The sequence below is a fragment of the Tupaia chinensis genome, unplaced genomic scaffold (assembly GCF_000334495.1).
Source record: "Tupaia chinensis unplaced genomic scaffold, TupChi_1.0 Scaffold144806_1, whole genome shotgun sequence".
NCBI lineage: Eukaryota > Metazoa > Chordata > Mammalia > Scandentia > Tupaiidae > Tupaia > Tupaia belangeri.
This window is the reverse complement of record NW_006204667.1, coordinates 942,519-953,503: the sequence shown is the minus strand read 5'-3', so window position 1 is coordinate 953,503 and position 10,985 is coordinate 942,519. Positions and strand designations below refer to the sequence as shown.

The window sequence follows — 10,985 nt, the reverse complement described above, 5'->3', positions numbered from 1 at the left end:
AGAGAGAGCCTGGGCTGGAGGGGCATGGCTGGCTGGAGCCAGGCGGTGGGGGCCCGCGCCTAGTTCGGCGACGAACTTCCAGTTGGCTGTTTGTTTTAGGGAGAGGGCAGGGGTTTACCTATTTGTGGGAGCTTTTGACTCGGCTCAAAACTTAACCAAGGCATTAGTGGCAGGTAACACCATTGCTGATAGTTACTGTTACGGCGCTGGTGTGTTTGTTTATCCCGCATGCAGGGAAAGTGACACGCAGGACGTCGGCCCTCGGGTCCGGTGCCCCCACCCACGTTTCTTTTCAGCAGAGGGGATGGGGGTAGGTAGGCCTGTGCGGGATCATCCCAGCTCGCCCAGCTCGTGTTTTAGAGGAGGAAAAGTTCAGGTGGGAGAGTCTGTTTGGGACACAGCTACTGTTGCAGCGTTGGAGATAGTTTTCACTGTTGGGAGGAGTACCCAGGCCGGTCAGTCAGTGGCCCCCTTTAAACCTTCTGTTAGAACTCTAATCTGCTTTAAATTACAAAATTAAAAATCTATTTCTTTTTAATCAATTAAGAACATAAGTCATGATTTATTTCTTTCACTTTTGCAGTTACTTCTGCTGTTAGGAGTGACATTTCTTTGCTCATTTCTTTGCAGGGCTGAATTATTGATCTCTCTGGTGGAATTCTTTTTAAAATTAAAAATATTGAATTTATCTACTTGTTAAAGTCTTACGCGCTTCTTTGCAGGATTATGGCTTTTTCCATAACTAGATAAAATGTGGAAAGGACATATCACAAAAGTGATCAAAATAATTTAGAATTAGAAAGGCCTGAGACTAGTTTAAGAAAACATTTTCTATCAAAAAATAAGATCTGTTGTGTGACTTTATTGATAGACTTTTTTTTTTTTTTTGGATGTGCCTAGTGTATTTTATAGTTATTTCCAAATTGTGCCCCAGCAGTAGCTGAACTAAGATACAGTATCTTCATAGTTCTTATATGTTAGCTTTTATATTTACACACACAAAAAAATTATAGGGAACCAGCAGTTAGCATAATGGCTATGTGAACCAGCAGTTAGCATAATGGCTATGTCGCTGAACTCGCACGTAGTCGACCGCGGTTCGCGTACCGGACCCGGTGGCTTAAAACTCACACCAGGCACGTGTGCGTGCCCAAGATCCTGAGAAGAGAATGGAGGAGAAGGGATTGCAGCGTGACCATCCCCCCTGGGGGGTGATTTTTCGCTTTCTGTCTCTCTGTCTCTGTCTGGCGAGCGCACATGCCCTATAGTGAAAAACCTCTCCAAAAAAAAAAAAAAAAAAGAAAGAAAATTATATTTACGGGCATTGGAAGAAAGATGTTATCAAATCCATTGTATGTCTTTGGCATGGATTCTTAGCATCTATAGATACTTTTGCTTTAAGTGAATTTGCACTTCTGGGTGCGCATCATGTTAGTAGTTCTCACTAGAATGTGGATAGCAAGGTTAATTTTAATGTTGATATGTACGAGACTTTTCTGGGGGATCTTGAGAAGTGGTTACTGATTTATTAGACTCAATGGCCTCTTCTGCCATTCATCAACCTAAACATTAATGTATTGGTAATTATTGGTATTTCCATCGTTCTATTTGCAATCATTAACAATATATTAAAATGTTCACATATTGAGCCATTGTTTACTTCCTTCAAAATGAAGGACTGAGGCTCAGCAGGTGGTATGGTAGTTAGGGTGCTGGATCCCACATGGCCTGCAGTATGGTTTGAGTCCCAGATCTTATGGCCTGAAAAACATGTTGGGTGCGTGTGTGTGAGTGTGTGCCCAAAATCCCGAGAGGAGAGTGGAGGAGGAGGATTGTGGTGTGGACATCCCGCCTGAGTGATTTATCGCTTTTCCCTCTCCCTGTTGAGTGCACAGACCCCATGACAAAAAACAGTCTAAAGGAAAACAAAATAAAGGACTGGGAATAGAGTCAAGAAATAATAGTTTAACAGAGGCCTGCAGGTGGCATGAGGTTAAGGTGGTGGATCCCATATGGCCAAGTATGTGGTTTGAGTCCCGGATACAGCGGCTTTAAACAAACAAACAAACAAACAAAAAAACCACCCAAAACAAACAAAAAAAACACTGGGCATGTGTGCATATATGCCCAAAATCCCAGAGGAGGCAGGAGGAGAAAAGATTCTCATGTGGCCATCGCCCCCCAGAGTGATTTCTCACTTTCCCTCTCTGTCTCTCTCTGTTTCTCAATGACAAGAACACACACCCTCTAGCAAAAACTTAAAAGAAAAAAATGAAAGAGTTTAACAGAACCTGTACTTCTACTCTGTGTATGGGACTTACACTCTTTGGTGAGGATGGGAAAATGTGTAGATATGAAGATGAATGAGATCTATCTGCCTTGGTGGGAGAAGCAGACAGGCACAGAAATCATTGCAGTGCAAATTCTTATGGGTTTTATTAGAGGTACAGGGAAGCATGGAGTGCGTGCGAGTGAGCGATACAAATTTTTGACTGGGGAATTATGAATGAATGTAGAACTGATGACGCTCTATCTGGGCCTTAAAAATACATATATATATATACACACACACACAATTATTTCATTTTTTTTATTATTTAAAAAAAATTTGATCAGAGAGACAGAAAGAGAGAGAAGGGAAAGTGAGAAAGCAAGCCGCCAGGTCTGGGACTCGAACTGCAGTTGACCATGTGGAAGTCCAGCACCCTAACCAACACACCACCTGCTGGCTATTTTAGTAGACAACACGGGGCCTAGGGAAGGAGCAGTTTTCTGGGTGAAGGGAACATCCGGAGCACAAGCATGTAGGTGGGTGTATGGGGCCTGCTGAGCTTTGGGCTGCTGTGCCGGGAGGTCTTTGTGGAAGATGCAGTTACGAAAGCTGGTGGAGATCAGGCCGTGGACGTCCATAATGCCTCAGATTTCAGAATGAGTCTGTTTGAGGTATGAAGGCTCAAGCATGCCGATCCCATGCTGATGATAGGTAGGCCAACAAGAATAGTCAATGTAAGGAAACGGATTAAAGCAGAACAGTGGACTCTCATGCGTGCCGCTGTAGGAGAACAGCAGCGTATCTAATCCAAACTAGCTAATGCACGGCCTTCTTATATTTACTTCCATTTGAATTGTGGGTGTGTCTGGTAATCTAGTAATTGGTTTTACATGAAATAATTTTAGCATGTAAAACTGTGACCCAGGAAAAAAAGGGAAGCTCTCTAGTTACTTCTGTGTCTTCTCTGATTCACCCTGTTATCCCCTGCTGGGAAATAGATCATTATTCTGGTGTAGTTTATCGGTTTTAGTATTTTTTTCAGAATGGGGCAAATTGTGGTTTAGATTCAGGGGCTTCCCGTAAGTAAGGCTATATCAAACTAAATAGAAGGAATGCTGAAATATTAAATGAAAAATACAAGTCATTTGGTAGTTATATATTATACTGTTAATACATTTGAAGAGGACACTTACTATGGATAACGTGAAAAAATGAAAAATCCATATAGGAAAATAATAAGTATGACAGTGGGATGATAAAATAAGCAAAATTCCACAATTCCAGATGAAATATGTGAGATTTTTTAGTCATCTTAAATGTTAGGTGATCCTAAAATAATAACTCCAAACTTAATCATTATTAAAGGTGTACTTAGAAAAATATCACCTTCACAACACTAGTTTCTAGGTTTATGTAGAATCATGTTACAGGGAAAGTTGTTACATTGTTTTTTTTTTTTTTTTAAACTAAGTATTCCTATCTTAGCATTCAGAAAGGACTTACTGTTATAAGTGAATTTGTGTTACCTTAAACCTCTCAATAATAGTTACAATTTATTAAGTGTTTACTATGTATAGAGACAGTAAATGATGCTAAGAGTTAGGTGGTGTAACCTGCATTTTCCAGAACAGGAAGCAATCTTCTAGAGTTTAACCCCTTAAAGACAATATTTTGGAAGTAGCAGGGTACATATTTGAATCAGTTTTCTCCCCTCTGATTTCAAAGTCTTAGTGATCTGTTTTTCTTTTTCTTTTCTTTTCTTTCTTTCTTTTTCTTTTTTTTTTTTTAAGAGGTTTTTGCTATCGAGCATGCGCGCTCGCCAGGAAGACAGAGACAGACAGAAAGTGAGAAATCACCCCCCAGTGGGGATGGCCACGCCGCAGTCCCTTCTCCATTCTCCTCTTGGGATCTTGGGCATGCCCGCACACACACCTGGCATGAGTTTAAGCCCCCGCATCTGGGACTCGAACCGTGGTCGACTACATGGGAGTCCAGTGACATAGCCATTACGCCAACCGGTGGCCCCAATGATCTGTTTTTTCTAATCTTTCATCTGTTTTGTCTTTTCTCAAGCAGTCTACTCTTAGTGGTGTTACTTGATATTGTTAGTATGTGTCTGGAGTGTTGGTTCTGGAATTTCTGGGGAAGTGACAGTTGTGGTATCTGGCTGTCTTTAACTGTGGGTATTCTATAGGCAAGATGGCCTGGGTACGCTCCCTCAAAGCATTACCTTTGTGCCAATCTACAGGACAAAACTGTTCTTGGAGTCTTAATACATAGAAATGGAGGGTGTGTCATACGTTAGTCTGAAGTGACTTCGGAAGGCTTATGAGCTGCTCAGAAAGTATGGGATGAGAGAAATACATGAGGGAATAACATTTTTTGTTTGTTTGTTTTTGCTGTGGGGTACGTGCGCTTATGAGAGACAGAGAGAGAGGGAAAGTGAGAAATCACCCCCAAGTGGGATGGCCACCACACAATTCCTTTTCCGTTTTCTGCTCAAGAGGTTGGGCATGCTTGCACATGTGTCTAGCATGAAGCTGCGGGTCTAGGACTCGAACTGTGGAATTGGCCATGTGGAATCCAGTGCCTTAACCTTCATGCCAGCAGCTGACCCTGGGAATAGATAAGTTTTAGAGGCACCATTCAGGTTGTTAGTTTTTTTTTTCTTTCTCTCTCTTTTCTTTTTTTTCCCTTTTCTTTAGCTCCTTTCTCAAAGCAGAGGTTTAGAAACTAAGGGTTCCGAGTTCCCTGCTAGTATGGAACTTCAGCAAGGTGTGTGCTGTTACCTCAGTCTGTAGAAAGGAATTGGTTATCTTCTTTATTGCAACTCCCCACCTGTCATCTTAGTCATGAGAAATAGTTCTTTACAATGAACTTGAAGTGTTTATGTATTTGGGAGGTAAAACACAGGTTTTGGTCATTTTCTTTAATAATGATATACTACCTGGCTACAATTTTATTTATGAAAATGTATGACTAAATCTTGTCTACTTCTTTTTTTTTTATTTTTTTTTCTGGAGAGGTTTTTGCTACAGGGTTCATTCGCTTGCCAGAAAAATTAAAGAAATAATGTAGCATGCAGAATATCCACAGAAATATGCTTGCAATTCAAAAATTATCTTATCTCAAATTTAAATTTTACACTTCACCACAAGTTGATCTATATCCCTGGAGGTTTTAATCAAAACTTTTCATTTGGAAATGTTAGAAACAAATTCAACTTGCTTAAGCAAAAAAAAAAAAAAAAAGAAAGAAAATTATATTTACGGGCATTGGAAGAAAGATGTTATCAAATCCATTGTATGTCTTTGGCATGGATTCTTAGCATCTATAGATACTTTTGCTTTAAGTGAATTTGCACTTCTGGGTGCGCATCATGTTAGTAGTTCTCACTAGAATGTGGATAGCAAGGTTAATTTTAATGTTGATATGTACGAGACTTTTCTGGGGGATCTTGAGAAGTGGTTACTGATTTATTAGACTCAATGGCCTCTTCTGCCATTCATCAACCTAAACATTAATGTATTGGTAATTATTGGTATTTCCATCGTTCTATTTGCAATCATTAACAATATATTAAAATGTTCACATATTGAGCCATTGTTTACTTCCTTCAAAATGAAGGACTGAGGCTCAGCAGGTGGTATGGTAGTTAGGGTGCTGGATCCCACATGGCCTGCAGTATGGTTTGAGTCCCAGATCTTATGGCCTGAAAAACATGTTGGGTGCGTGTGTGTGAGTGTGTGCCCAAAATCCCGAGAGGAGAGTGGAGGAGGAGGATTGTGGTGTGGACATCCCGCCTGAGTGATTTATCGCTTTTCCCTCTCCCTGTTGAGTGCACAGACCCCATGACAAAAAACAGTCTAAAGGAAAACAAAATAAAGGACTGGGAATAGAGTCAAGAAATAATAGTTTAACAGAGGCCTGCAGGTGGCATGAGGTTAAGGTGGTGGATCCCATATGGCCAAGTATGTGGTTTGAGTCCCGGATACAGCGGCTTTAAACAAACAAACAAACAAACAAAAAAACCACCCAAAACAAACAAAAAAAACACTGGGCATGTGTGCATATATGCCCAAAATCCCAGAGGAGGCAGGAGGAGAAAAGATTCTCATGTGGCCATCGCCCCCCAGAGTGATTTCTCACTTTCCCTCTCTGTCTCTCTCTGTTTCTCAATGACAAGAACACACACCCTCTAGCAAAAACTTAAAAGAAAAAAATGAAAGAGTTTAACAGAACCTGTACTTCTACTCTGTGTATGGGACTTACACTCTTTGGTGAGGATGGGAAAATGTGTAGATATGAAGATGAATGAGATCTATCTGCCTTGGTGGGAGAAGCAGACAGGCACAGAAATCATTGCAGTGCAAATTCTTATGGGTTTTATTAGAGGTACAGGGAAGCATGGAGTGCGTGCGAGTGAGCGATACAAATTTTTGACTGGGGAATTATGAATGAATGTAGAACTGATGACGCTCTATCTGGGCCTTAAAAATACATATATATATATACACACACACACAATTATTTCATTTTTTTTATTATTTAAAAAAAATTTGATCAGAGAGACAGAAAGAGAGAGAAGGGAAAGTGAGAAAGCAAGCCGCCAGGTCTGGGACTCGAACTGCAGTTGACCATGTGGAAGTCCAGCACCCTAACCAACACACCACCTGCTGGCTATTTTAGTAGACAACACGGGGCCTAGGGAAGGAGCAGTTTTCTGGGTGAAGGGAACATCCGGAGCACAAGCATGTAGGTGGGTGTATGGGGCCTGCTGAGCTTTGGGCTGCTGTGCCGGGAGGTCTTTGTGGAAGATGCAGTTACGAAAGCTGGTGGAGATCAGGCCGTGGACGTCCATAATGCCTCAGATTTCAGAATGAGTCTGTTTGAGGTATGAAGGCTCAAGCATGCCGATCCCATGCTGATGATAGGTAGGCCAACAAGAATAGTCAATGTAAGGAAACGGATTAAAGCAGAACAGTGGACTCTCATGCGTGCCGCTGTAGGAGAACAGCAGCGTATCTAATCCAAACTAGCTAATGCACGGCCTTCTTATATTTACTTCCATTTGAATTGTGGGTGTGTCTGGTAATCTAGTAATTGGTTTTACATGAAATAATTTTAGCATGTAAAACTGTGACCCAGGAAAAAAAGGGAAGCTCTCTAGTTACTTCTGTGTCTTCTCTGATTCACCCTGTTATCCCCTGCTGGGAAATAGATCATTATTCTGGTGTAGTTTATCGGTTTTAGTATTTTTTTCAGAATGGGGCAAATTGTGGTTTAGATTCAGGGGCTTCCCGTAAGTAAGGCTATATCAAACTAAATAGAAGGAATGCTGAAATATTAAATGAAAAATACAAGTCATTTGGTAGTTATATATTATACTGTTAATACATTTGAAGAGGACACTTACTATGGATAACGTGAAAAAATGAAAAATCCATATAGGAAAATAATAAGTATGACAGTGGGATGATAAAATAAGCAAAATTCCACAATTCCAGATGAAATATGTGAGATTTTTTAGTCATCTTAAATGTTAGGTGATCCTAAAATAATAACTCCAAACTTAATCATTATTAAAGGTGTACTTAGAAAAATATCACCTTCACAACACTAGTTTCTAGGTTTATGTAGAATCATGTTACAGGGAAAGTTGTTACATTGTTTTTTTTTTTTTTTTAAACTAAGTATTCCTATCTTAGCATTCAGAAAGGACTTACTGTTATAAGTGAATTTGTGTTACCTTAAACCTCTCAATAATAGTTACAATTTATTAAGTGTTTACTATGTATAGAGACAGTAAATGATGCTAAGAGTTAGGTGGTGTAACCTGCATTTTCCAGAACAGGAAGCAATCTTCTAGAGTTTAACCCCTTAAAGACAATATTTTGGAAGTAGCAGGGTACATATTTGAATCAGTTTTCTCCCCTCTGATTTCAAAGTCTTAGTGATCTGTTTTTCTTTTTCTTTTCTTTTCTTTCTTTCTTTTTCTTTTTTTTTTTTTAAGAGGTTTTTGCTATCGAGCATGTGCGCTCGCCAGGAAGACAGAGACAGACAGAAAGTGAGAAATCACCCCCCAGTGGGGATGGCCACGCCGCAGTCCCTTCTCCATTCTCCTCTTGGGATCTTGGGCATGCACGCACACACACCTGGCATGAGTTTAAGCCACCGCATCTGGGACTCGAACCGTGGTCGACTACATGGGAGTCCAGTGACATAGCCATTACGCCAACCGGTGGCCCCAATGATCTGTTTTTTCTAATCTTTCATCTGTTTTGTCTTTTCTCAAGCAGTCTACTCTTAGTGGTGTTACTTGATATTGTTAGTATGTGTCTGGAGTGTTGGTTCTGGAATTTCTGGGGAAGTGACAGTTGTGGTATCTGGCTGTCTTTAACTGTGGGTATTCTATAGGCAAGATGGCCTGGGTACGCTCCCTCAAAGCATTACCTTTGTGCCAATCTACAGGACAAAACTGTTCTTGGAGTCTTAATACATAGAAATGGAGGGTGTGTCATACGTTAGTCTGAAGTGACTTCGGAAGGCTTATGAGCTGCTCAGAAAGTATGGGATGAGAGAAATACATGAGGGAATAACATTTTTTGTTTGTTTGTTTTTGCTGTGGGGTACGTGCGCTTATGAGAGACAGAGAGAGAGGGAAAGTGAGAAATCACCCCCAAGTGGGATGGCCACCACACAATTCCTTTTCCGTTTTCTGCTCAAGAGGTTGGGCATGCTTGCACATGTGTCTAGCATGAAGCTGCGGGTCTAGGACTCGAACTGTGGAATTGGCCATGTGGAATCCAGTGCCTTAACCTTCATGCCAGCAGCTGACCCTGGGAATAGATAAGTTTTAGAGGCACCATTCAGGTTGTTAGTTTTTTTTTTCTTTCTCTCTCTTTTCTTTTTTTTCCCTTTTCTTTAGCTCCTTTCTCAAAGCAGAGGTTTAGAAACTAAGGGTTCCGAGTTCCCTGCTAGTATGGAACTTCAGCAAGGTGTGTGCTGTTACCTCAGTCTGTAGAAAGGAATTGGTTATCTTCTTTATTGCAACTCCCCACCTGTCATCTTAGTCATGAGAAATAGTTCTTTACAATGAACTTGAAGTGTTTATGTATTTGGGAGGTAAAACACAGGTTTTGGTCATTTTCTTTAATAATGATATACTACCTGGCTACAATTTTATTTATGAAAATGTATGACTAAATCTTGTCTACTTCTTTTTTTTTTATTTTTTTTTCTGGAGAGGTTTTTGCTACAGGGTTCATTCGCTTGCCAGAAAGACAGAGAAAGAGAGACAGAAAGCAAGAAATCATTCCCCAAGAGAGATGGCCACGCCGCAATCCCTTCTCCTCCATTCTCCTCTCAGGATTTTGGGCATGGGCGCACACATGCCTGGCGTGTTTAAGCCACCAGGTCTGGGATTTGAGCCGTGGTTGACTATAAGGGTGTCCAGAGACAGCCATTATGCTAACTGCTGGTCCCCATGTTTTTTAAAAGAGATTTTTGTGAAAGGGTGCATGCCCGAGACAGAGAGACAGAAAGTAAGAAATTACCCCTCAGTGGGGATGGCCATGCTGCAGTCCCTTCTCCATTTTCCTCCATTTTGGGCACACATGCATACATGCTTGGTGTGAGTTTTAAGCTGCCGGGTCCAGGACTTGATCCGTGGTCAACTATGTGGCAGTCCAATGACATAACCATTGCACCATCTGCTGGTTCCATGCTCACATTTTTAATAGCTTTTAGTGGAATTATGTAAAATTCTCATGCTTATGTATTCTTTTCCTTTTGTTTGTGTGTGAATGTCTGTGTATCTGTGTGAGGGTACATGCACTTGTCAGGGAGAGACAGAAAAAGAGGGACAGGAGAAAGAGGAGGAAGTACCTCCATGGGGAATGGTCCCTCCACAGTCCCTTCCTCTCCCCTCTCTCTCCCTTCAGGATTTTGAGGATGCATACCCAATACATGTTCATTCAGCCTGTTTCTCAAGTCGCTGGTCTGGGACTTGAACTGAGTGGTCAGCCATGTGAGATCTGGCTGTCTTAACCACCAGTCCAGAGAGCCAGTCCAATATTCATTTTCTTAAACACAGATTTTTAATACTTTTTTATTCTAGTGTAGTAATGTCCATTTGAAGCAGTCTTCACATTTATTACATTCACTTAAGTAATGTTGTGTTATCTGGAACTACTTTCTTTACCTGATAGCTACATTTGCAGAAGAAAAAAAAAGAGTTACTTTGCCATTATGCTCTTTATCAAGGTTGAGAAAATTCATATAAAGTGTCAGTGTGTCATGCCTGGCACAGAGTAGGCACAGTGTCAATCATCTTCCCTTCATCTCAGAAGTTGCTGGTGTATGAATTCTTACAGTTGATTGGTGGGTAGACTAAGGCAGAGACTCTTGGGACAGTCTCTGACAGGAGAGCTCTCTTAGGATACCCAGTGCATGCATGAGAGGGGAGGGGGAGAGACAGGAGTAGAGAAGGCGGGGGAACAGAGGGGCACAGAGAAGCACCCTCAACAGAGTCTTGCCATACTGTGATCCCTTTTCCCCAGCCCACTAACTCCCCAGGGTCTTGGGCACCTGCATGCCTGTCGTGTCAGGGAGCCTGCTTTGGCAGGGGCAAGCCTTGCAGGGCGCTTGGCAGCTGCGCCTCCAGGGGAGTCTCTCTTAACTGACCTCTGCCTAAACCGCTCGTAAGAATGAA

General features: G+C 41.3%; 1 protein-coding gene across 1 annotated transcript in view; it reads left to right on the top strand.

The window, feature by feature from the left end:
* The window catches only part of CSNK1G3 (casein kinase 1 gamma 3), a 151,809-nt gene that overhangs the window by 1,085 nt on the left and 139,739 nt on the right, over positions 1-10,985 (top strand). The gene's annotated exons all lie outside the window — the stretch shown is intronic.